We start from the raw sequence: 26,396 nt of genomic DNA on the forward strand, positions 1-26,396 counted from the left end.
GTTTTACGCGGGTTAGATCCAGAAAACGTTGACGATCTTCCAGAAGAAGAAGAAGAAGAGAAAAGGAAAAGAAAAGAAAGAAATCATTAGGCGTCCAGCACTCGCTGGAACTCGAGAAATGCAATAACTCAAGGGATACGCTCTTGACACCCGAAGCCAGCCCGCTTCTCTTGCCCTAGGCCAGAAACCGCGCACCTGTCCAGGTAGGCGGAGTTGCAGGAGTCTCTTCCAAGAATTTGTGGCGAGGAAGGCTCCAGCCTGTCTGCCGGGATCAGCATCATCAGCATCGTCAGTTTTGTCTAAGAGAACTCTCTGTGGGGGTCGTCTTAATGAGTTTTTACTCAAACAGTGGTCTCCTTGGTACATGACCGAAATTCTTGCACCTGATCGTCTGGCGCGCGATCACGCTGACCATTACGAGCGTGCGCGGTTGGTCGTGCGAATCGACGTTCCACGCGTTAAGAGGGCCTCTTGCGAATCGTATCTATGATCTTCTTGGCAAACGCAAAAGCGTGCCGCGAGTCGGACGTTTATTACGGGAGGGCACTTTTGTGGCGCATGAAAGATGCCCCGCAGCCGCCGCCTCCGACACCGCGGACCGCTAATTTTATTATCACCGTATAAATTTAGAGCGACAAAGACTTTATATTCATTTCGGGCCCGGTACACGAGAGCGTAAAAGAGATATTACGAGCGCGATATCGCGCGGGAACACGCGTGCTGTGTGGCCAGATCGCGTTACGATCCGCACTCGGGACATTCATTTAAAACGTCATCGCTTCATAAATCAAAGCTCGCTAAGTGCGATCGCGCGCGCTTCCACGTATCCTCTTCGTTCCGATCGTCGCACTTACCGATCTTTGCATCGAATCGTGAACTCCGAGCTTCATTTACCATATCGCTTATCGTTAAATCGATCACGGCCGATCAAATACGACAGGGCCACCGTTGTTACAAACTTGGATGCCGTCGAAAATCTTTGTACGTGAAATCTGTTCGCATGACTTTGTAACAATCGATCGTTCCGCTTCTCCTTGGTCGCCCGAAGAAATCAACGTTGAAACCTCGATGTACGAGTCCGTTATCAGGATCATCGAAGATTCTCCTCACAGTCCCCTTCCATGCCAAGTCGCGTAGCAACGGTAGAACCACCTGTACACGTGGTAGAGAAGAAGGCAAGCGGACGATAGGGCGAACAGAGACGAAGCGGAGAGTCGAAGCAAAGAAGCAACCAGGCAACCAGGCAGGCAGGCAGGCAGCCGGTTTGGAAGGCAGGCGCGGACATGTGGGCCGCGAGAGTGACGGATGGCCACATCGCATTTCGCGGCTCCATATCTCCCCGATTTCGCGGGTGTAATTCCCGTAAAGTCGTTTCGGGGCCCTGTTTCGTGGTCGGTGCATAGTCGCCGCGCATAACCGCGTGGCCTTCCTTCATCGTTCACCCGCTCGAATCTTTCACCGTCTTTTTCTAACCACCGTGGGCCGCCGCCTCGCTGTCCGCCTATTTTCTTTTCCCTTGATTTCTGTCCGCGGTCGCCGCCTTTTTATTTTGCTCAGCCGTGCATACCATTAGCCGCCGAACGTTAACAGACCCGGCGACCTCTAGCTTCGTCGGTAATTACCGGATCATAGCCGAAAAGCTCCGAGACCGGGCCAAGTGGAGAAGAGAGAGCGGAGAACATCAGCGGATCGCGGAGATCTTCGCTCTCCTTCATCGTCGTGGGAACACGGATCACGCTAATGCGAGTGCTCCCTTGGGATTTCTTTGCCTCATTGCCGCTTCTGAGCATCTTCGTACCCGCTGATTGCGTCGTTCAGGGTAAACTGAGATTTGATGCGCACACCCCGACACCGAAAGGGTGTCGGATTTATAGCTATGCATCGTGTCACGAATTCGGCTATGAGAGAATCAGTGTTGTTGGCGAACGAGTTGCTGTGGCTTTGTTTGATCGTAATACATTCCGAATTTTGTTTTCTTCCTATGTCTATAATAAATATAGAATAAATATAGATATACAAATTTAGTTGACATATTTGATTCTCAGATAAAGAATGAGTCTATTTCGATCAATATAATATCGAAAGAAGCTTTGCGATATCCGGGTTGATTGGTAATAAATTGTAGGTGAACTCCTGTATGTTTGTAAACATTGAAACAAATTGCTATACGTCCCTATAAAGACTTGGAAATTCATAACAAAATCATTGAGACAACCGTACTTATCCGAGTCTTGTATAATCATAACGAAGTACGACTTATCGATCAGACTATACTTCCTAATTAAGACAAAGAAAAGGACTAGAATCGTTAATGTCACTGTGCTTCTTAATCTCCAATTCAAAGTTCGGCGCGTTCTCGCGGCAGGAACCGGGGAATCTCGTTTCGTGGCAACGAACAATCGCCCTGTCTCTTTCTCCGTGGTTCCTTACGCAACAAAAAGTGATTAATTACGCTTCTTAGGCGACCGGTGGCTCGTTGTTTCCCGAAGCTCGTCGGTGAGCATCGTTTCAGCAACAATGTGGCCCGCTCCTCTCCGCGCTACGTAACCTCGGCCTCGTCCTCTCGTCCGTGATCCTCTCGACCGAGGAGAATCGATCCTGCCCTCGGCATTGTGTCCCTTTTTGTCCGTCCACGCCGCGAGATATTGCCCGGCCGAACTTTCCGTCGACTCGTGACCCCTCCCTCCTTCCTTTTCTCTCTTTTCGTTCGGCCGGTGCTCTCGTCTTTTATTTGCCCGGTGCAATGAAACCTTAACGACGTTCGAATTCCCATGGAATCGTCCCGTTCGATGATTCTACCACTGGCCAAATATTTTAAACGAAATTAAGAGTCGTCGAGTTAGGGTGTTTTGAAAGAGATTTATACAGGAACTCGGTACATAATAAGTTTGTTCAAGGTTTTTGTACAGGATGAGATGGTTAATAGAGGAAAAAGTATAAAGTGCATACGTTGAATGAAATAATTAATGCACATGTGACACTTAATGAAGATATTTCGGTCAATGAGTCAATGGGGTTCTTCGTAACGCAGCGAAGTTGACTAACCAACCCTCTGTGCAAACTCATAATTAGACCCCGGGGGCTGCTTCTGACACGTTCATTCCCCATTTCTCCGCCCTATATATATATATACATATATACACACACGTATATATATGTACATAAATGCCGATTGAACAGTGAGTAGTGTGTTTCGTCTGGCACTTCCTTCTCGATTACTCTTGAGGAAATACAGTCGATTACGTGCGTATCCAACTGATTTATTTAAAAGATTCACTCCTTAATGTTTGTCTATCGACATCGGTCTAAAAAGAACAAATGAAATACATCGGTCTGCAAATCGCGTTTCCTTCTATTAAAATCCCATATAATTCAAATACTCTATGCTCATTAATTTCCCTAGAAAGCATTTTCATAGGAAAGATCTATAGTTTCCAGCATGGAAATTCCAATTTTCTTGCTCGTTTCCACTTTTATCGACGACTCAGCCAACAGCAACCCCGCATGGACAATAACATTTCTATTGGCTGTTCACGGAAGGCGTTGACCACGGATTAATTCGAAAGTAGATTGTCCTCCCGCGCAGCGGAACGCCGCGAGCATCGGCAAGTAATATAAACGACGGGACTTTACGATTTCTCGTATTTTATTCCCGTGCGCGAATCTCGGTGAACGCTGGCCACTCGTAATTGCACAGTTCTCAGCGGTATGACGTTGGTCGAATAAACTCTTTGCTTTAAGAATGGGCCGGCCCGATAACGAGCATTAGCTTACCACTTTTCATCGGCGGCGACGCGACATCACAATATCCAGGTAGCACGATTATGCGAATTGGTTACCTGTTACTCGTAACTCGCGTTTCTCGGCCGCGGAATTTCTCGCTCGTCGTCCATTCTGCGGTATCGGGTATCACGTTCGCGATCCTTTGCTAGCGTACACAACGATAAATTGTCTTGGAAATCGTGTGAAATAATGGACAATTTGTTCCTAGTTTAACGATCGAATCGAAACATACGACGCATCCATGTGATCCTCCCCTTTCTTTTTACGTGTTTTCCTCTTTTCTTGTTTGTTATCTCGTTTTATTAAACGCGTCTGAGTAATTCAAAGAGAAGGTAATATCGGACGAGCGTCGAGTAGACGAGACACACAGGATTGTCATAAATAATGCAAACAATCACGCGATTCCTCGTCCCCTATTTTCCACGAGTAGTCATACGTTAGGCAGCGTGGAGGCGCGAATTCACCGTCCAAGGACAAAGGGTATCGCAGGAACCACGCGGTAACAGTGTAAATCATAGTCTCCGTGCGCTCTCCCCGTATCGTGTTTCTCCCTTTCTCACCCTCTCTTTTTCGTTCTCGCGCGGTTATCGTTCGTTGAATGTGTTGAAGCGGGAATACCTCAGAATCCTATCTATATGATGCTTTTTTCGTGCATTTTCAACATCTTACAGGAAGAGTTTGCAATGTGTTTGTTAAACTACAAAAAGGTTTGGATCCTTTGCGTCAATACCAAGGAACGTAGAAGTTACGTTAGAATTCATAAATCGATAGTCGAAGATACTTCTCACATCCTTCTCCATTTTCCACTTTTTAACTGTTATTTTTTCCAGTAACTTTAGCTTTCGCTTGGAGAAGTTACACAGCCAACAGCGAACCTATTAAAACGATGAGAATGTCGAATATGTAGATTTTTATATAAGTTTGACGAATTTAAGATGACGAGTCTTCGAAGATTCGAGCGATTTTAGTAAAACAGCGAATAAAAGCTTGATTTTATTTGATTTCTTTAGTCCAGTGTTAGCTGTAGCGTTTAATTTTCAATGGAACGGAAAACCAGCTCCATCGTAGCTCTCACACCCTTCTCGCAGTCTCAGATTCCGGAAACGAGGATAAAAGAGAGATATAGGAGCGAGTATCGACAGTCTCCGGGTTTTTCGCATACCGCAGCGTTTACGATCGCGATGTACGCACAATCGGAAGCGAATAGATATTATTACGAGCTCGTGAGTAATATACTGTCACGTTGGACCACTTCTTCTTTATGCCAGCTCTTTTTTCCTGTGTTTATTGCGCTACTATAATAGCTTCTGCCACACGATCTGCCGGAAATCGAGGCTCGAATCGCGCACGTGTGAGACGTGAATCGGAACGAGAACGCCCGCTCGTTACCATTAATATACAACCACGCTTGTCGAAATTATCATCGAACGATACGTCGTATGATTATTAAATAATAAATTGCGAATACACGAAAATTATCGAGACTGTTACTCAGTTCCTTTATCGATTCGATGTAAGAGACATTTTTTATACACCTTGACGACGTTCGATCGAAGCACCTGTTTTTAATTTTCATTTTTAAAAATTGATCAAAGATCCGGTTAAAGATGAGATATCAGCGGTTATTATCGTAATATGATCAAGTGCGTAAAAACGAGGAGCGAATTAAGAAACAGAAATCGCGAAGATCTCGTAAATTTGAAAGACAGATTCGGAGAAGTTTATTATTCACTGGCTAGCGAGTCAATATTATACAGAGTACGGAAAAAGGGGATATTGTCGGTGAGTTAGGGAGTAACAGACAGCTCATCCTTAAAACGGATCATTCGTAGGTGTTGCACGGTGCCGCGCGTGTTTCAGCTTGCGAGTATTTTTTCGGGCTGAGTCAACATCCCGAAATACGTATGGTTTGTTTGTGTAACTGGCCGGAGTCGAATTGATATGGTTACAAACACGGTAAAAGCAAGTATGCATCTGCCTAGCGTCAATTAAGCAACCGGCTCGAGGAGCTGCTCTCTGCGTGCTCGTTCTTCGAGACTTAAATAGTTCTAGTCTGCCTTTTCCCCCGGTTCATCGTTTATCGACTCGGTTCGGTTCGATGTTACTCGCTGTACGAACTAAATTAATTACAAGCCCTCGCGGATGTAATAGCTCGTAACTGGTCGCCGCGTACGGTTCGTTCGTGCGTTCTTCGCCAACGAAACGAACCATCTAGCTTCGACTCTATTCGTCTCGGAGATTCGATTTTCGTAATTACACGCCACCGCAATCGAGAGAGATTACGAAAGGTCTTGCGTTAAAGTGGTGTCGTAAATAGCGTGCTGGGCAATAAATATCCACGGTACAAGGTATCGGTTCGGGGACAAGCTTGGAAAATGGCGAGGCCACGCAGACGATTCGTGCCGAGGCCTCACGTGTACCACACGCGATGCGTACACGCCGGTTCTTTGCCGAAAAGGGGACTTGTCCGGCTTGTAAACGGATATTTGCACGGAACGTACATTCGCTGTCCTCCGCCAACCTCGAGATAGCACATAACGAAATGCAGATGCAAAAGTTTTTCTCGCAGAATTATGGCCGGTGCATTCAACAAATTGGCGATTTTTCTTGCTCCGCGCCACTCTCGTCCCTCCCACAAAGGCCTCCCGGTTTTCTACCGCTCCATCGGGACACGGAGGAAAGCTTTATTGATGAGATCGTTAATACGTTCGATCGAAGGATGTTTTGCTGACCGTTCGGACGTCTATCCGTCGCGATCGGCGACCACCCGATGTGCCTCGTCTCCTCAACACGCTGCAAAAAGGACTTAAGCTCCGTTGCTAAGCGATCACTGTCTCTCCTCAATTATTTAAACGTTACTTTCTCCTTTCTTACTCGGCTGCCTTTCCGGGCTAGGGTTATCTTTCGTTCGGCTCACTTCCTCGTTACCTCGCTGTCCTACCGTTTCTCTTAACATTACTCGTTCTTCAGAAATTTAACGAATCATGTATAAATCTAACTAAAATCTAGCAATGAAAAGATTTCTACTTCGACTTTAACGAAAATATATTAGCCATTTAAGTACGGTTACATTTTCATGAATCGTTCCCTTTAAACGCAAGAAACTGGCGTCCGCAATAAAAGATTCCCGCGTATCGATTGAAATCTTAATAAACGGTAACGACAGCCATATCTAAAGAGTCGATAGTATATAAAGTCTCTCTTGAAACACTGTGATACAAATTCTACGTATAAATACGATCCTCCACTGCGAATTCTCTTGCTATTCCGCGACAGGGACGCGCGTGTAACGCGTGTAACGCTGGCCGACATCGGCGAAATCGATCGACATACGTCAACCGATGCGAGATAACGCCGGCATCCTTGCTAGATGTCCGACCACCGGATCCGCTCCGAGAAGTTCGGTATCGATCATCGTCGTGCCGGCGCGCATTTCGTCTCAATACGTCCATGAGGCTGGTCGCGCGCAACTCCAGGATCTTTTTTGTCCCGTCGCGTCGTCCGGAGACCAGACGGAAGAACACTGGGAAGAAGACGGGGAAGAAGGTCGGGTAAAGGAGAGAGAGAGAGACGGGGACCACGCAGAGGGCTCCTCACGGAGAAGAATTGGGACCCTCACGACTTATCCGCGGATTGGCAGACGCTGACATACATATTGCATGCCGGCGACGACATATTTATTGGCATCTCTATACACTACCGCTAAAACATTGCTCGTCCGAGCCCCGCCGCGGATCCCCACAAATGAATAAAGTATTTCGTGCTCTTGGTGTGCCGCTGTCTCTCGCCGGTGTTTTTACCGTGGTGCGCGTGGACGTTTACAGCGCCGACGATTTTGCACTGGCTGTTTCGCCAATGATCGATGTCGAAATTACGCTAGGAGACCCTACGTCGAGACGGTTCGGCGACTTCGATTTGTACGTGTTTCCGTCCACTTGTCGTCTTTTTCTCGGATTTCTTCTGCCGCGTGGATCGTTTTGCCGGGATTCTTCGGTCTCGCGGAGACCCTAGAGGATTATCGGTCTCGAGTAATTAGGAGTCGAGGAAGTAACCGGGTTTTTAATGAAACGATTCCGAGTCGAGGATGTAACGTATTTCTTCTTTGCGATTGTAATCTTAGATGATCGTCATCCTCGAACGTTTCCTATTTTCTAAACCGAGATACCATTTTTGTCTCATCCGTTGATCCAGCGTTATTCCAGCTCTACGATCGTTAATCGACTTACGTACGCGTTCTCCGTAATCTCTTGGATTTTACCATCCTTGCTTCTAATCTTCTTCGAACGTTTAACACCTTTAATTTACAACCATCGCAAAACCACCGTCTGTTGCAATCTGCAATCAGAACGTTACATCAAAATTATACGCAATAAAATAATGTTGAAACTAGTTCACTGCCACAAAGTTGAATTTCGAAGTGGAAAGTATGCTAGGAAGATAATCGGTGTGCTTCGTTCGGAGAGGTGCTCGTTTTTGTTGAATTTATTAGTGAAAGGTGCTAATGGTACGGTAGCTCCATTTGCGTATCGATGAGTTATGGCCGCGTATCCAGCTACTAAATTCAACTAGCCTGATAGATGAAACGTAACCGGAGTACCAGTGTATTAGAAGGCAAGGTTAATCGACTGGAGCTATTACTGGCGTGCAGGACACGGGCCATTTCTCTGACTGTCCACCGCGTGGCGGATTTATTATTTATCTCGTATCCCGGATCGAGTTACTTTCGACGATATTTCTAACGTCAGGATCGATAGGCCTTCGTATTCTGTTTCGACCGGTAATTACAACGTAGATATGTATCATTCGTACGAGGGAGAGAAAGCTGCTACTAGAAACTAACCGTACGATCGCAATTAATCGAGCATCGAGCTAATCGATCCTCTGTACTATATATTTCAAGTCTATGTCGTATAAACGTTCCGCCGAAGAGATCCAGCGGATTTGAATTTGAATACCTTATCTACGCCTTAATTACCATTGAGAACAGGAGTAACAATGAATCAAGATATCACTGACTCAGAAACGAATGGAACCGCGACTACCCAACTCTTCGATCTCGTTCGTTTCGGCTTCGGGCTCCACGAAATCCCATTTTCAAACATACGCAATTAGTACTGCATATCCTGCATGCACACACACAACTGTATCGGTTTTTTTAAATCAATTTCTACCATCGAGATTGCCCATGAGACTCTAGCTTCTTGTTATTCCTAATTCGTCTCAAATTATTCATCGTGGGTAGACCAAGCGATAAATTTTAATCATTGACCGATTTTGCTCGCTTCTACCAAGTATATCTTATATTAGCGTATACCAAGTATAGATAATTTTTCCTGTTTTCTCGAAGCAACCTACATCTCGCTTCTCGACCTACCTCCGATCTCGATCTGCGTCAGTCGTGCCTTGGAATCTCTCCCCAAGAGCAAAGAGCACGAGCACGTTATACGTTATACAATGGGACAATTTCTGACTTGATTTTGCGTTAGCCGAACGAGATTGGCAGTCCACGTTGCTTGGCTGGCAGGCAGGATAGGACAGGGTCTGAGTAAACGTACATTGTTGTACGTACGTGTAGATACAGTAGCAGCTCTCGGTGGCGATGTGATCCTGTCGGAGACAGGACTACGTTGCCGCCCCCGCGATTACAGACGACGAGAATGAGGACGAGGATGGGGGCCATCCCCGAACGTCTCTGCCTCTGACAGCTCGACCCTCCCTCTGACCCCCTTCAACCACCCCCTTCTCGATTCCTCTGCCTCTGTCTCAGTCGATAGGTATACATCTTCCACTGTCTTTACCTATTTCAACGGAGCACGATCCGTTACGTTGAGCAATGGGAAACCGGGTCTCTTCACGGGCTCTCGACAGTTCACGTTCCTCGTGAATAGATCGATTCAGTTTTGCTTTCTTTGATCGCACTTGATGAACGTAGTGGCTGTGAAATATTTTTTGCGGTCATTTCGGTGAGAATAATTAACAATCCCGATGATGGATCGTGTATTTTAAAATCGGAATTGTTGACACGTTCGCCGTTTGCGACATGGATTCGAGTTGGCATGTACTTTCAGGTTTTGTGTACGATACTGAGTTTGCAAAATCACGAGATTGTGGACAAATTTTTGTAATAATTCTAATCGAGCATTAAGCAAATAAGTAGAGTTTTATGTTTTAAAAGATATTTGTTGTTACACGGCATTAAAGAAAGTCGGATTCGCAAGGAACGCGTTAAGGGTAGGTTTTTAAAGATTCGAAGATTTGATTTTCGTTTTAATTGGCACGGACTAGTCGAACGGCCAATAAATCAAGAACTCGTCAATAATAACGGAGTAAATACGTACAGGAAACACAGGCTCGTTTAAACATTTATCCTCATCGCGGAGAGACGAACAGCCATAGTATCTCTTTAAAGGTCGACTGAACGTCTGCGTTTGGCGGGGGGTCCGTTGGACCATCGGCTGGTTCGAGGCCTAGGGCCACATTAACATTCCACCACCGAAATTATTTATAGCTTCATCCGAGATATCTCGAGATGTAAATCAGACATTCCTCTAATTTGGGATCTCCGGTCGTACGAATGACTGTGAGCTCGCGCTCGTTCAGTTTTAGACAGTTTCAGGCCCCGTACGTGGGTGGAACGTGTTATTCGTTCGTCCCAGGATGATTGGCGTACATCATTGACCGTTTTACGTTGACTGTGACCGCGTACAGGTACCTTCCTATATATCAGATGCTTAAATGTCTTTGGTCATTTCGAACAGTCGAAAGGTACCTTAACGTCGTAGGTATTCCAACATTATCGTCGAAGGTTCTTGGATGTTGCTTCGAACAGAGCGCTGAGACAAAAGTCTACATCCTCGCTTCTCATAATTGAGGATTTAAGAGTCAAAGAATATAAATTTCGAGACGATTGAACTTCTTTCGAGGGTTATAAACTTGAAGAAATATCCGCATCGACGGCAACTTTTCAGTCGCGTCACAACCACTTACCGTTACCACGTTCAGGAGAAATCGAACGAATAAGGAGTTGGTATATCGAAGATGCAGCGCGATCGAACGGCGTCTTCATTACGCGCTACCGCTTGCCAAACGTCCAGGGATCCATCAACATCCTTGATGTTGAATCGAGCTTCAGGCATCCAACGGTCAGTTACTTCGATCTGCAACTAAATACAGCGTCTACAACTAGCTCTATGTGAAACCGTCCATAAAACGAGGCAGAAGACAAGGAAGAGACAAAGAGGGATAGCATAGAGAGGACGGAGAAAGAACTGCTTAGTGGTAATTGGCGGGCAAGACGGATGGCGGTACTTATTTGCACTCGGTCTTTGGAATTAAAAGTACCGAGCGGTGCGCTCATTAATCTCGGCGTCCGCGAAGAAAGAAGATTCCTGGACGGAGATAGCGTAGTGTAAAAGGAGAGACGGAAAGGGAGCGAAGATGAGGAAGAAAGAAAGAAAGACTCGTGCTACTGGCGAACGCGTTCTCCGCAGGATGTAATCGCCGAACAAACTGAAGGTCCGCGGACAATTTCCATCAACAAGATTTACACAGCTCGGTCGCAATCAGCCTATACCTCTTTCTTGGCGTACTCGATTCTTTATCGGAGCCTTCTCGGTTTTCCCTCGCCTCCGTTCTTCGTCGTTCTCTTCCTCGATTTTGTGTCTTCTTGCATGGAAACGAAGAGTAATTCACGAGTAACGCGTTGGGTGAGAGAATCGAAGCCAAGGAAAAAGGAAGAGTAGAAGAAACTATACGGAGGAAGGAATCCTCGTTGTGATATTTTTCTTATATTTTCTATATCACTGTTTATCTTCCTTTATGTACGATGGATCGAGCAAAGGACAAGGAACGAGAGAATAGAATCGTAAAGGAACAGAGAAAGCGAATGAAGAACGAAGTGTTCCTACTTCCAATATATTTCTCTTTGAACTTCTCCCAGTCGCGTTCTACGACGTCTTCGTTCACGAAGACAGAGGGTAGAGGATGGACAGAAAAAGAGAAGCGAGGTTGAACAAAGAGGTGGACGAAGAAACAGAAGGAAAAGGAAGAACGTCGAGTTTCACCCTAAGGATTCTTCTTCCATCTTCTCGAGGTTATGGTGCCCGACGAGCTGACTCCGGGCGCAGCTACCATTTCTCGGGCGGTGATTGGCCCCGCGGGGGGTGGCGCATGCGCACTGGCTGCCTGCTCCTGCTGCCCACATTAACATTCCTAACCTCACTTCTTGCTGCGCTCTTTGCGCGTGATAGATTGTGCGAGGCGTTTTTGGATAGGTACTGCCTTACCGGCTCGTCCTTTTTCTTCTATTTTGCTCTCGCTGCCTCGTTACCGAATCGAAACTTCCTCTCTTCCCTTCTCCACCCTTCCTGACTTTTGTTCTCGTCGATGGAGACGAGACAGCCGTCTCACTCGCAGCTAATGTCTTACGGACATTACCTACCTCTAGCCACCTACCTAATTACCTAAAGGTCTATCTCGAGATACCTTTTTATCACAGCAATTACATTTTCTTCTTTCAATATTAAACTTTCCAACGACCGATCCGTCCATCTTATAATTAACTTCGTCTTTGTCAGAGAGTAAAAGATACCCCGAGTTCCATAAGGTGATAGGGACATTTTATGATCGAACGACTTAATTGCCGTTCCCGTATTAGATGGGTGGTTGCCGATCGACGATGCGGCTCGTTCCCCGCTATGTGTTTACCTGTGTACGGAGCATAATCGCGGGACTACTCAAGAAGGTGGGCAACCGTTGATGCGAGGGGCATATTGGCTCGACGGGGGTGCGCGGCCGATGCAAACTCGAACGCAACCGCGAACGTAACGCTGTATAACCGAGAGAGGATGCTCCGTTTCAACCTCCATCTCCCTCCCTCCTTATTCGCTCCCCTATTCCGTTCTTCGATTTCTCTCTGTTGCACATCGTCCACCCTGTCTCTTTCCTCGTTTCGATTTTTCGCTCCTCGTTCAACCTTTCCCCGTTCTATCTGCGGCTTTCTTTCCCATTCTCATTCCTTTCGTTCTCTCTGTTCTTCTCTCGTTCCGCGTTCGCGCGCCCGTTCCCCTCACGCACACACACGCGAGTCTCGCACGTGATTTAATGCCTCCCGAGCTGTGCTCCTTATTTATGCACCGAACATGCATACACGCTTAGCTTTAGCGACCGTAGCGACGGTTAAGGCCGGTACCTATATCCTGTGGCCGGCCGACAAGCACCAGGGCCCCCAGCCTCGCATATACGGACCTCGCATATTATGGAGTCTGGGGCCCCGGCGACGATATTAAAAGAAGGAGTAAAAAGGAGCGGAGCCAGAGGTGAAGTGCACACGCGAGAGAGCCCAAATATAGACTCCGCTCGAAATTAGTAACTTCTCTTTGTCCGGTTGTTGCTCGCGTGTCGTACGAATAGCCAGCGAATACACTGGATTCGCTCTACAAAAGCTGGCTTATGCTAATCCACTGATAACGACCCCTTTGTGGTTCATGAAATTTGGAAGTTTCACGCTGAGATCCATTCGAACGACGTTTCGATCGTAACGAGTGTAAAAAGCGGAGTATTTTGTTGGCTGATGTTGCCCGGATCTTTCGATCATCCATATAAGGTAAAAGACGAATCGTACGGAGAAAGGGTGAGGAAAAAAGAGAAATAAGACGAAAAGGGGAACGGAACAATTTGTCAAGACAAGTCAAGAGCCATCTGTCTGTCGCTATGACCGGGGAATGTCGGGAACGATTGCCAGGATATTTTATTCGTTCGTAATCGGTCGCGTATCAGCGCGGCCAGGTATTTCGGGAATGCAGATTCCACGTGGAAGCGGAGGGGTACGGCAATTAGTCGCTGGCAGTCACCAAGCTAAAGCCTCGCCGAACACTTCCACCTGCTTTTGAATGCTATTCCGGCGATCCCCAATAACTGCAGAAAAAAGTTGAACAAGAAAGAAGAGTACACGTAGCAGTTTACTTTTCAAAACGATGAATCCTCGAAAATTCACGCTATTAAATTCACCATATCGAAATATGAATTTCAAACAGAAAGATGTCGATCAACGTCATAAAACTGTGTAAAATACGATCATCGATGGGAAGAAAATAGATGGAAATGAAATAAGCATGCTTTCGATAGAATTATATGTATAGTCCAAGTTCACCTGTCTCTACCGACGACTGTTACCTTGTAACGATTGAACGATCGTCGATAAACCTGATCGTTCGATATAGGTTAACAACACCGATTTGTCGAAACGTTTTACGAATTTACGACAGTCATGCCGAGTACATATCTCGGCCGCATCAAACACGTGAAGAGCGATCTGTGTGTGAGATAGGCGACTATAATCGAAGAAGGGAAGCTCGTTGCGTTTACACGGACAAGTTTCTCCGAATACGTGGCGGTGCGTAGTAATTATAAATTAGCGCGTCAATTAGGGACGCACGAGTTTCTTTTATTATCAATTAGTGACGTGAACGGTTGGCGCATCGATAGCCCGTAATTGGTGTAAACCGTACGAGGTACAACGTTTTAATGCTGCCTCTCCATCAGTCGACGTAGCAGTGCTCAGCTTCGAGCGAACTCATAAGCGAAGTCGCGCATCTTGTAAGAGGGGAACTTTCTACGTCTTCGATTCGTTGCGTTCCATAAATTCGTTTCTTACTCAATTTCACGCGCGCGTAACGAGCAGCCGTAATGCACGCGGTAACTTTTGACTCGGACGATAATTTTTCACCGTCCGCCGGCACTGGCTGAGAGTGAAAGGATTCTAACGCGTTTAATATCGTTCCCGCCGTTAATCCGGCTTATCCGGATGTCCATGGTGAACCACGGTTAACGAGGAATATGTATTTTGAGATGCTATCGATCCTCCACCATCGATACAGTTCCTCGTTAATTCATGTTCCATAGCTGAACTAATACCTTGTTTGTTACCTTACGAGTCTGTTTTTAATTGCTGCATCGTTAGATTTGTGCATGGTTTGCTTTATTCATAGACTATATCATTATTATTTATTTACTCACAATATTATGTTATTGACTATATTATTACGGTCACTGATTGTTAGCAGATTTCATAAAGAGGATAGGACCGCTCGAAAATAAGTAGCATAAGGTCGTTCTTTGTCTCAGTCAGGCAGTTAATTTTTATTAAATTAGACGTGCTTTATGTTATTTTATGATTTATGGAATTCTGCAGTGTAATCATCTAATACTTTAGTGAAGTAATCGTTGTTATATAAATATATTACTGTCCAATAGTTGGCAATTGCTCTTTATTGGAAAATTAAAAAGGAACGAGTCTAGATGTCTGGCAAAAATTTTTATCGACATAAAAGAATTGTTGTTGATATTTGCAACGATATTTGCAATTTCGAAAGCGATTCTAAATTCTTCTTTCCTTGGATTTAGGGGAAAATTACTGTAATACCGTATGATATTATAACAATGGATGAGATTATAAGCGACGATTCTTCGTTTATTTACTAGAAATCGGCGGTGAATCAAAGAAAAGTGAACTGTGCAGAGTACGATTAAATTTCTGCCGCGGGAAATTAAGGGATTTTAATGCGACGTAATGACGCCGTTATCTTAATCCGATTTATCGTTGATATTTTTCCGGCATTTGGTATCGCGACGCGTATCGTTAACGAAGCCACGCAATCGTCGAGGTGCTTCGCCTCCAGCTCGATGATAGTGAGCCCGGCGCGGCTTGAAAACACCGACATTTCGTATAATTACCCGTTTCCCTTGACCAGCTACTTAAGCTGGTCACGTCAGTTCCCTTAACCCTTGCGCTACCAGCAGTTAAGGATCGTGTAAACGTCCGGGCCGAGCGGGCAGTTTTAATTGCTACGCGTTTCTTCCGTGCGTACCGAGATATGATGAGAAAGAAGAAGAAGAAGAAGTGCAGGATGTTGAGAGAAAGGAAAAACATGGGGTAGAGAAGACAGGAGAAAGACGATGTATGAAACGAAGAGAAGGTGAAGGTAGACCGAGCATCTAGAAAGAGAATCAAAGAGAAGAAGAAGGAGGAGGAGAAGCAGAAGAAGAAGGAGACGCAGGAGCAACCATGGCGGGAAGAAAAGAATTTTAATTGCCAGGGCAACCGAAGAGCGTCCAGCTTATGGCTATATAGCAACCACCATAAGGTTGAGGTCGAGCCTGCTGTCCAGTACAGAGCTGGGAACCAAACAGCTTGGTAGCCAATGGGATCATATATCAACTACTGCTCCGGTAGGCAGAAACAAAATGGCGTTCGCGATTAGATTGTTGTTTCATCCTGGGGACGAGCCTCGTCTCCTTCGTTTTTTCCTCGTTCCTACGAAATACACCTTGCTTCGCCGTTCCGCCCAATCGGGCATTCTCCTTGGTTCTGTTTGGCCCGCCATTATTTCGTTCTTCGCAGATTTAAGTCGTCCAAGTCACCCTTTCGATTAACTCCTTAATCAGACCACGATATCCATCGTTGTAATTATTCTTCGATCGCTGTATAACATATGTTAAGTCAATGAAATCCTGAAGAACACGATTCAAACCCTTGACCCGTATTTTCCTGCGCCAACACCTTTCGGCGTTGCGGGCAAACCAAGGTGCGCCGTACACGTGTTAGCGTAACCCAGCGAAGGAGGAAAGGCGGGTGTTTCGGGCGCAATTAACGGCAAGGGATGCTAATTTTGACCTATATAACAGCGTAAAAATGTTGGACGAGCATGTGCAATACAATCGTCTTAAAGGCGTTTACGTTCTTGACCTGTCGAGAAGCCCGGCCACCTGCTCAAGGATTTCATGCTCTTATCGCGGCTATATCCGTTACGTCAGTGCAACGATCCGGCAGGAACGAAATCCGGAAGAGTAATACAAGGCCTCGGTGATACGTAAAAAAGACCATGAGCGTTGAAGGAGTGCTACTTTCCGGGAGGAAGTTGTATTTCAGCCACTTTACGGCCGATGTACTTATCAGAAGCGCTCGTTTCCCGGCAATTTCATTGTCTATTTTCGGAATCAGTATCTCTACTTTTGAACGAAGCCTTTGCAACAAATACGGACGCAACGTGAGTAGACCGTTTGGATTTAATATCCACTCAAGAGCGACGTAATTAAGAAAAGTAAATTTTTCAGGAAAGAAAAGAAAAAGTATTCTTTGCCATTAATATTTTATTCCACGATAACGAAAATTAGAAAACGACCAATTCGAACGATCTCGACTAACTCTTTTCCCTTGGCCAGACCACAATAGACCTTAGAGAATTACGTTATCCGTGCTCGTTAAGCGAAGGAAAACAGCGACGGTGCACCTTGCGCAATGCAACGCGAAACAGGGACATGGTAGTATTCATCAAGGTGTCGGAGTTGGTCTAGCTGTGTGTGTGGGTGGTTGGACTCAGCTGTTGGTACACCTGCCCGGCACGCAGCCAGTGTGAGAGTCGCTGGTTACGCGAGCACCTTTATATGCACTGTCCACGTCGGCCCCGGTGCATTTACATACGCGGTTCGCGCGAACACAATGTAATTGTTACCTCATAATGCATGTTCTATGGCGCGTCTCGGTGCATCGCGTTTCGCCTGACGTCTCACTCGAAGCCGCTTCTTCGACTGTTTCTTTGCAAGTTTTCCTCGAACGATGAAATAAAAAAGAGAAAAATGTAGAGCAACAATGTACTTCTACTGGAGTATATATTTTATTAAGAGTACGAGGGTAACGTCAAAGAGTAAAAACAGAGGGTAAAGAATCAAGATGGCATTGATATGAAAATGAATCATGATGCTTGCACAGGCTTGGCTCGTCGCGCCTGGGATCAGCATACGCGATCTAGATTACTATTAATTACACGCTACTTGACGCCCATGCCTGTTTTCTCTGAACTCTTTTATACTTGCGAGTTGTTTGAATCTCGACATCTTCACGCTGATTCTTTCGCCTTTACGATTTAATGAAGATCGAAACTTCACGTCCCGTTGAATTCGCGTAATTGATACGCGCAGTAATTCTTCTCGAGCAAAGCGATGTTGCCTCCTATGGACCATCAACAGCAAGGTACCTCGTGGCACGTATAGGCTTCTATGGAGCCACATTAATTACTAATGTCATCGAAACGCGGCCGATATTCAATTACAAAGTATAATGGCGGCGCTCGGTTTTCACGAAAGGCTTTTCGAAAATGTTGAAAGTCGTCTTTTCGCCGGAGTTACTTTACGATTATGACAGCGTGTATAAGACGCGCGGGCACGCACCAGCCTGGTTAAGACTGTAACAACGGGGATAAAAATCGGTTGGGCATAAAGTAGACAGTGGGAGACAGGGAACGAGGTTTTGACTCGAGAGAACAAGAGAAAAAGAGAGAGGTATAGGTTGTTTCTGGCTGGCTGCGTGACTCGCGGCTACGTGGAAACCCAGGCGATTAAAAAAATATGACGAGCATTCATTTCCACGATCATAAAATCATTAGCATAAGAATTCCTCTACCTGCTCGCCACGGACACACCGGGTTCTGTGGATGGCGGTCTGTTCCTCAGGTTCTTCTCCTCTGGTGGTTGGAGAAGCCAGGCGCCCCTGGACTCGTTCGATTTTCGTCGTCGTGTTTTTTACAAGCAGTTCCGGCCTGATTTATAAACATATAATGTGACGAGGGTGTGGTCTCGCTACCACATAATGATAGGCCAACGTTAATTACGTTTGGTTAAGTCGTTTAAGAAACTCTTTCTCCCTCTCCCACGCTTTCTCGCTCCCTTTCTCTTTCGGGACACGGCACGCGGGCCCCGAACGCGACCGCTACGCGAAAATTACTGCCCGCCAGCCATGCCGTAATATATTAGCCAAAGATTACAATGTTCGCCGCCTTGACGTGTATGGTCGCGAACGAATCGGTGTCTAAACTCGATTGCTCTTTCAAATTTGTTCACGTCCGCTATTATTAGCTCACGGTGTCGAATGGAATTTTTCTTCTTGCTATTTTTCACGATCCCTCTTCTGGTGTTACCATGGAACAGTTGCGAGTGTTGATTTTCTTCAAACCCGATGTAGATATATTTATATTTACATAATATAATAATAAAATAATTAAAATATAATATAATAATAATAAAATTAATAATTTAATAATTAATTAATTAAATTAATATAGCAACAGTTAATACTTTTTATGTATAGATCGTACAGTTATTTGGTACATGTTTGTTCGCCATAACATTTCTTTTACAACTTTTCTTTTATTATAAAACTTGATATCTGTAATAATAGTATCTATAATAGCGTAATAATAGTCACGACGTATTTTCATCTGTCTTTTACAAATACTCGTAAAACGACTGTCGATATGACGTTCGGAGATAGTCAGTGAAATTTTGCGACGAAAATACAACTCTAATTAGGAGATAGGCCGAAGTGTCTATATTTCTCTCGGTTCGATCGACTGCCGAAGGATTCCCAGCGAGGAAAGCATTGTTCTCGCTGGTCGAAGCTACAGGAATTCCCTAGCCAGGCCGTACGAATCTTTTTGTAGCGGAGGAGAAATGATAAAATATCCCCGGCCCGCGCCTTTCTTTCGAGTCGTGTGGAGATCAAACACCGTTGGCTAGACTCCCACAGCCTAAATGGTGAGGCGAGTTGAAATATCGCGCTGGGCCTCCCTATATGTTAATCTCCGCATTAGCATAATACCGTGATTCTTCAAGGATCATTTGGAAATGCAAATAAATAATTTATAATAATAAGAGCAGACGGCCTGTTGTGGCAGCTACGCATTGCTACGTCAGCCGGAGACCACCTTCGGCCCGTAGTTGCGTCGGTAAATCTAATCGAGATATCTGTTGGTTCGTTGCTCCTTTTCTTGTCACGACAAAAACCGTTGGTGTTCGGGGATTGGCCTATTTTCTGCCTCGCTACCGTTTCGTCCTTCGTCCTACGGATTCTTGCCCGCCACGTTCGCGATTTCTTCACCCTTCACAGTTTGAATGATGAAAAACCTTCGTCAACCTTAGCTGCAATTATCCTACCCTTCGAAACTTTGAATTAATTTACTTTATAATCGAAGAAAGAAATCTTCCTTTCAAAATGCACTCTTAATGGTTTTACTAGTATTAATCTTGTGTCCTCCTCCGATTGTTTCAATCATGCTCCTGACTCAATTGTTGCGATTTTACTTTTAGCCATAATGTTTCCGCTCTTAGGAAGAGAAAATAAAATTTCAGTGAGAAAAAGGGTTCTAGGATGAAAAAGCATTTCCAAACTATAGAGACAAAAGCTGAATGAAACGAAAAGTCGCACAACAATTCAAGTGATAGGGCTGCGAACTCTTTGCCTTGTTTCCCTTCTGCACGAGTGTAGAGGACTTTATGATTTTCTGTGGCAAGCCAGCGGCCATATCGAGCGTATCCAGCTACTTTACGATCTCTAACCAGCCTCGAATTTACGCGGACGTTTATAACCGGGCCACGTGAATGAGACGCGCGTTTCGGTTTCCATCGGATCCTCGTGAGTCGAGAACACAGCCTTTACATAAATAAAGTATAAGCGTGTGCGTCCAGCGGATAATGTAGTCGCAGGTGTACCCGTGTGACGTGTTTTTGATGTGTTACGTGTTAATATACCGAAATATAGCTTTCGACTGTTCCACCTAGTCCCTAACCCCTTAATGGGAATCTCTCGAAAACCGTGAACCCGTTCCGAGAAGTCGTCGCTTTCTTTTTTATTTTTTTATGAAGCCATTACGGTTGTCGTGAACGTGTAAACGTTCGACATTAACCGTCTCAAAGCGTTATCCTGTCTTATAATAAAAGCTACGAGGGTTTACGATTGTTAATTTCATTTTTCAATGTTGCCTGAATCGTTCGAACGGAAGATGGTCTGCGAATGTTAAGGGATGCTAACGAGAAGAAGAAGCCTCTTTCCCTTTATTACACGCGTCTGCGTTGAGAAACGAAGAAGAGAAAAGAAGATCGCAACGTACGGGTACGCGTACACGGCCGAGCTAATCACGGAGATCGTTCCACCGGTCTGACAGATGCGCGTGTATTTTGCATAGAGTGGATTTATAAATCCCTTATCAGCTTATTATCTCGCAAGATTCCCGTGTGTAGTGGCGCGGGTAAGGGCGAGGAGGAACGATACGAGAAACGTGGCAGCGGCCAAAAACGACCACGAACCGGCAGGGTGAAAGGAAGAGAAAGAGAGAAAAAAGGGGAGAAAGAAAGTGGGAGTATCTGTGTACGCGAATGCGTACAAGTGGAAGGTAGAAAGAGGACTCTCGCTACTCTTGGGCCAGGGGAATCAGGGAGAGGGGAAAAAATAGTATATACAGAGAGAGGAGGCAGAAGGAGGAACGATGAAAAGTGGTGGGGGAGCAAGGGTGAAAGAGGCGGAGGGAGATACAGTGACAAATGAGAGCGACTACAAATTGCACTTTCCGGCTCTCATTCTCATTCGACTCTCGTTTCTCTCTCCCTCTAGCTCTGTTCCTCCCATTCGCCGGATCGGAGCAGACGGGTAAATGTTCGTCTGGCCCTCCTCTTTTATTCCTCTTCCACGCGGCCTACCTCCATTTATCCTCCTTCGTGATAATACTTCACGCTCGAATAACGAAAACTACTCACAGCGGGTCGGTGCAATTCCGGTTATTGGTAAGGACCATCGCAATATTCCAGCCCACTGCCAGGTCATTCCGCTACCCTGGCCCCGAACTTTCATTCTCGTCCTCATACTCTCGTTTGCACGCACTCTTCCATCGTGCTCTATCCGACCGTGTGAAATTAAACCTGACTCTGCGCCGGACTAATTCGAATACGAAGCAAACGATATCACGTTGATAAAAGATTTCAATCTTAAATAGACGAATGGAATTAAAACTGGCGATTTGACAGACTAATTCCTTAAACGCTTTCGCTTCTAAACGATACACATCTACTACGAATTGCACGTATCTAGGTACAACTGAGATCTTCCACGTAGTGCGACTATCATTGTCACCTTCGTAAATCACTTTAATTCCTGAAATCTCTTTAGTTCGGCGTTCCACAATTCCATCACAGCGAGTTGCAGTTCTAGAGGCATAAATCCTGGAGGTCGTAAATTTCTTTCATCCCAAAGGCGATTGCGATCGGTCGATCCTCCGAGGCTAGCCTAATTTCCAGCGGAACTCGAGCATCCGCGAAGAAATACGCGGCGAGCGCGAACGCGCCGGTCGACCGACTTGTATTTACTCGGACGATTTCTGGTAGAACGGTGGGGCGAAGATGTTATATCGTGGCAGGGGCCAAAGAGTAGTGGAGGCTCGGCTATTCTCAGTAAGCACTCGCCTCGTCGTGGCTTGCTGCCGTTGTAATAACCCCCGTAGATCATACCGGCGCACGCACACCAACGTCTCGCAGTCTCCTGCGATGCAACGGAGAGCAGCATACGGCCTCGAACACCAGCAGGTATTATTCATTGAATGGAGGAGCGACCCGATCCGGCTTCGAAACACACGACACAGTTTTACTTGGCGGGAGCAGCCTTTAACCCTTTAACACCGGTCGTTCCGATCGTCTTGGGATGCTTTATCGATCTAAGTCGAGGAGGGACGAGTAATCGATGCTCTGGCCGATCGATGGGCTCGCGAGGAATTTGCTGGGTTGCAGAGCAGTGGCTTTGCACTCGTTAACGTTGAGAATTGCTTGAATAATCGTGCGAATGACGGCGATCCGGGGGGTTGTACACGATGCTGGAATATTAGTCGGATGTTAGTAGAACTGCGAGCGATCGTTGATTTATTTGGCCTCTTGCGGTGTGAAGCGTTCCTGACGTCTCGAAGCAGGAAGTAAGAAAGTAGCAACCTACTGACTCTAAGTAGTTTCTGTGTCGATTAAAATTTCCGATGAAATTAATATACCTAAATAAGACGAAGGATGAAGAAGCGGATTACTATTTTATGATAGCTTTTGGGATATAATCGAGCAACGAAAGGCTATAACGGAGCGAGTGTGTACTCGAGAGTGGCAAGAAACGAGTGAAGAGAGCAAAAGAAACAGCAAAAGTGCGTTCGAGACAACTGCAACCCGTATAACTCGTGCTTCGGGCAGATTTATACGGGGTTCGTTGGAACACGACGCTCGGTGAGAACTGTCTCGAGAATTCGATGCTCCATCATGGTCAAACTTCTCATGACCAACATGGTTGCAACTTCTTTGAAATCTTGCTGTACACCAAACCGCGTAAGAACCGTGTTGAGGCATTTAATTCGGTACTTCATCATGGACAGAATTTCATGGTTGATGTTACAACTTCTCCGAAATCTTGACACGCAAACTGTGCAAGAACTTGACGATTCGATTCCTCGTCGCGTTCAAACTTCCAATGGCTAAAAGTATTAACGATCTTTCGCGTGTTTGCAATTCCTTGAATTTCAAAATGTTTGCAATTTCTTCAGAATCTTTCGTCTCATCTCTCCATCTCAAAGACTATCCAGGATCGTCGGAGGCACGCGAGTGTTCGTTTCATTCGATTCAATACCGATAAATCACGATGATGCTCGAATCTTCACAATTGTATTATTTATGAAACTATCAATAGGGTAATTTATTCGCGGGAGCCGGCCGCGCGATTCTTCAACAGCGGTCCCTGGAGCAGGATTTATCGCCGGCCGGGCGAAAAATGCAACGCTTTTTAATCCGGGCTCGGTGTCCGGCGCGGTCGAGTCGCGCGAACTTACAATGTTCCCTGTGATTTATCAATCGGCTCGCGGAGGATTAACAGTCGCTGCGGAACCGGTAATAGTCGATCGATCGATATTAAAAAACGACAACGAGCAACACCGCGTGTCCGCTAAATTAATGGATCCACCGGTACCAGCGAAAAGGTTCTCGTTAATCGATTGAAATCGTTCCCTCGGGCAACGCTCGTGGCGTTTGTTAATCCCTCTTAACCTCATCACTATATTTCGTATCTAGTAGGCACAACCTGATTTCCCGTTAAGACCCTCTATCCTTATCCCTGTTACGCTTTTCAAGCCGGTTTTCATTAAAACGAGGCAAAATCCTGGCGCTTTGTTAGCGTTTTCGTAACTCAAGCCACTCGTTCGATCGTTAAGGCGAGTCGCGCGACGCAATGATTTATCAATAGCTTTGCGGAGGATTTACAGGCGGGACAGGACCGGTAATGGAAGGCAATCGGCCAAGCCTTTTAATCCTCTTACATCGTTTTACGTCGCCTCTGCGGAAGTGTCTACGACGATCTTGTCCACCCGGTGCTAACGATCGCGATCCTTTTTCTCGTAATTTTCACCTCTCTCTTTGGTCGATTACAAGCGATGTAAATCTGTTCGGTCTATCGTCGAGAATTGTAGCTAAATTCTTCAGACTTGTCTTGTCACTTGCTACATAAATTTCTGTTTGAAAATCCGTGTGTTAATCCATCGCTACCGAGATTGAGCGTCCTCGATAGCGTCCTTGATGATAGTGTCGCTGTGCATACTTGTTCTAGAGAATTTCCCCGCGAATTTCTCTTAATTATTATAAATTATTTGCTACAAGAAGGAATTAGCGTCGACCACCAGGAAACTTCGAGAAAAAAAAAGGAGACTAATAAGATAGTAGCGGAAACTGGAGGCTCAACAGCTCGTAACTAATTATCCTAATTGAGGCGGTTTCGCGCGTTGGATGTCGCACGTGTACAATTATGGCGATGGGGTTACGTGGCACGCGACATAGCTACGTGCAAGCGTGCAACGCACTGTATGGACGCATGTACCGCTTTCGTACACGCGTTTCTTTATAAAGTCAGGACAACCGTGGCGCATCACCTTCCTTCTTGGTTCGTTTCTCTCTCTTGCGATGTTTCGTGACCGGCCGGCATTAATTATGTGTCGTGCCCTTTAATACGAATCTCGGCTTTATGAGCGACGCGGAGGAACAAGAGGAGGAAAAAAAAAAAAAAAAAAGAAGGAACGAGAGCGGAGGCGAAGACAAAAGGACGTTCCCGGCGACGGAATTATTTTTTCGCGTCTGGCCACCGGACCATGGAATCCCCTTCTCTCTCTTCGTTGCCCCGTTCCTCGTCTCTATTTCTCTGCGTGTCTTCTATTTCGTCGGAACGATATTTATTCGGTGTTCTCTGACGAGGGTCCAGCTGTTTTCGTCCATCCATGATTTCTGTGAAACGACGAGAGTTTGATTGCGGTCTGGTTGACTGATTGGACGGTCCCGAGCCCGGACGTCGAGTCACGCTTGCGAAAAATATTCGCGAATCTAGCTCTTCTCCGCTCGATTCGCCCTGGATGCTGTAACGATCCTCTCTATCTTCTCTCTCTCTGTCTCTCTTCTTTTTTTTCATTCTCCTGGCTTTTTCGTGATGAAAAAAACCCACAGCCGGTCGAATTCGAAACGAAATACGAGGCATACGGACGATGGATGGAATAAAAAGGAAGAACAAGGAACACAGAAACGACGAAGTAGAAAGGGGAGCATTCACAAAAAGCGAGGGAAAATCCATCGATCACGGGAGGCGATGCAAAGACACTCGGGGAGAGACGTACCCGTGGCTCTATCTGGTGAGGATCTCTCATCCGGGGCCGTGTGTCATCTCAATCGTCCGACCGAAAGAATTCCTTCGTGTTGGTGCGCCGTTTCAGCTAATAAAATCATCTGCATCCGGGCCAGAAATTATCTGACGAATTCATCTGCTTATCAAGTAATAAAATGGCCTCTCTCGCGCGTCCACCTCTGCCGATCCTATCTCTTCTCTCCACCTTTCCTCCTGGTCCCTTCCACGTCTCGCGTAGGTGCCTAGACACATCGTGGCGCCATGCCAGCCGAACCTTTTCGGTACGAACACACGTGCTTGCTATACACGCATATACATCCTCCTTTGGTCGTTCTCTCCTTGCTCGATTTTTTATACTGCCCGTTCAATGCTTGGACAGACGCCGTGCGCCTTTACGGGTTCGAGTATCGGGGGCCAGTTTAATAAGGTCCCTATACGTCCCTCCCTGCACCGTTCTTCCCCGTGATATTTATAATCCCGCGAGGAAACTGTTTTTATAATCTTACATAGAAATCTCGGAGCCTTCGCGAGCTTAGGTGTGCGTCTTCTTTGCCGTTTCGAGATTTTCGACGAAATGCGGTAGCTTTCGCGAAGTTGAAGATACTGTGCAGGAAATTTAAAGAAATATGGAACAGAACGCTAAAGATCAGAAGATTAAAGAGGAATATTAATGTTAAGGATGAAAGCATGGGTTGGTATTTAAGGTATTTAGAATTTTACAAGTTAGAGATTTTTAGATTCAATGAGAAAATGCTTAGTCGTATCGCGATGTAGAAGAAACCGATGTTCCGGTTTCATGGTTGGAGCAGTAAAATTCTCTCGTAAAGGCAGGTATAGTCCGTGCAATAAAAGAAACGTTAATTTCCTCGCGTTAAAGTTATTATTTATTGATACGACGTAATCTCAGGGCCGAGATCAAGGGAGATGCTTAGTCGGCCGATATTCACCCGAAACTGCGCGCCAGTCGGATTCCTCGTCGCATTTTATTATCTCGATCGTTCATAAATTTCGTTACAATACAAGTATAAAGTATCCACCGCCTCCGCGATACGAAAAAGGTCGTCCTCGGGGTCCGGGAGGTATCTTCGCGTGGAGCATTGTCATCGTT

The 26,396-nt window shown here is 45.7% G+C and overlaps 1 long non-coding RNA gene across 1 annotated transcript in view; it reads left to right on the forward strand.

Moving 5' to 3' along the window:
* Positions 1 to 26,396, forward strand: part of LOC139986979 (uncharacterized) — a 149,383-nt gene that overhangs the window by 15,217 nt on the left and 107,770 nt on the right. The window lies entirely within an intron of this gene.

This window comes from Bombus fervidus, chromosome 4 (assembly GCF_041682495.2).
Source record: "Bombus fervidus isolate BK054 chromosome 4, iyBomFerv1, whole genome shotgun sequence".
Taxonomy (NCBI): Eukaryota; Metazoa; Arthropoda; class Insecta; order Hymenoptera; family Apidae; genus Bombus; species Bombus fervidus.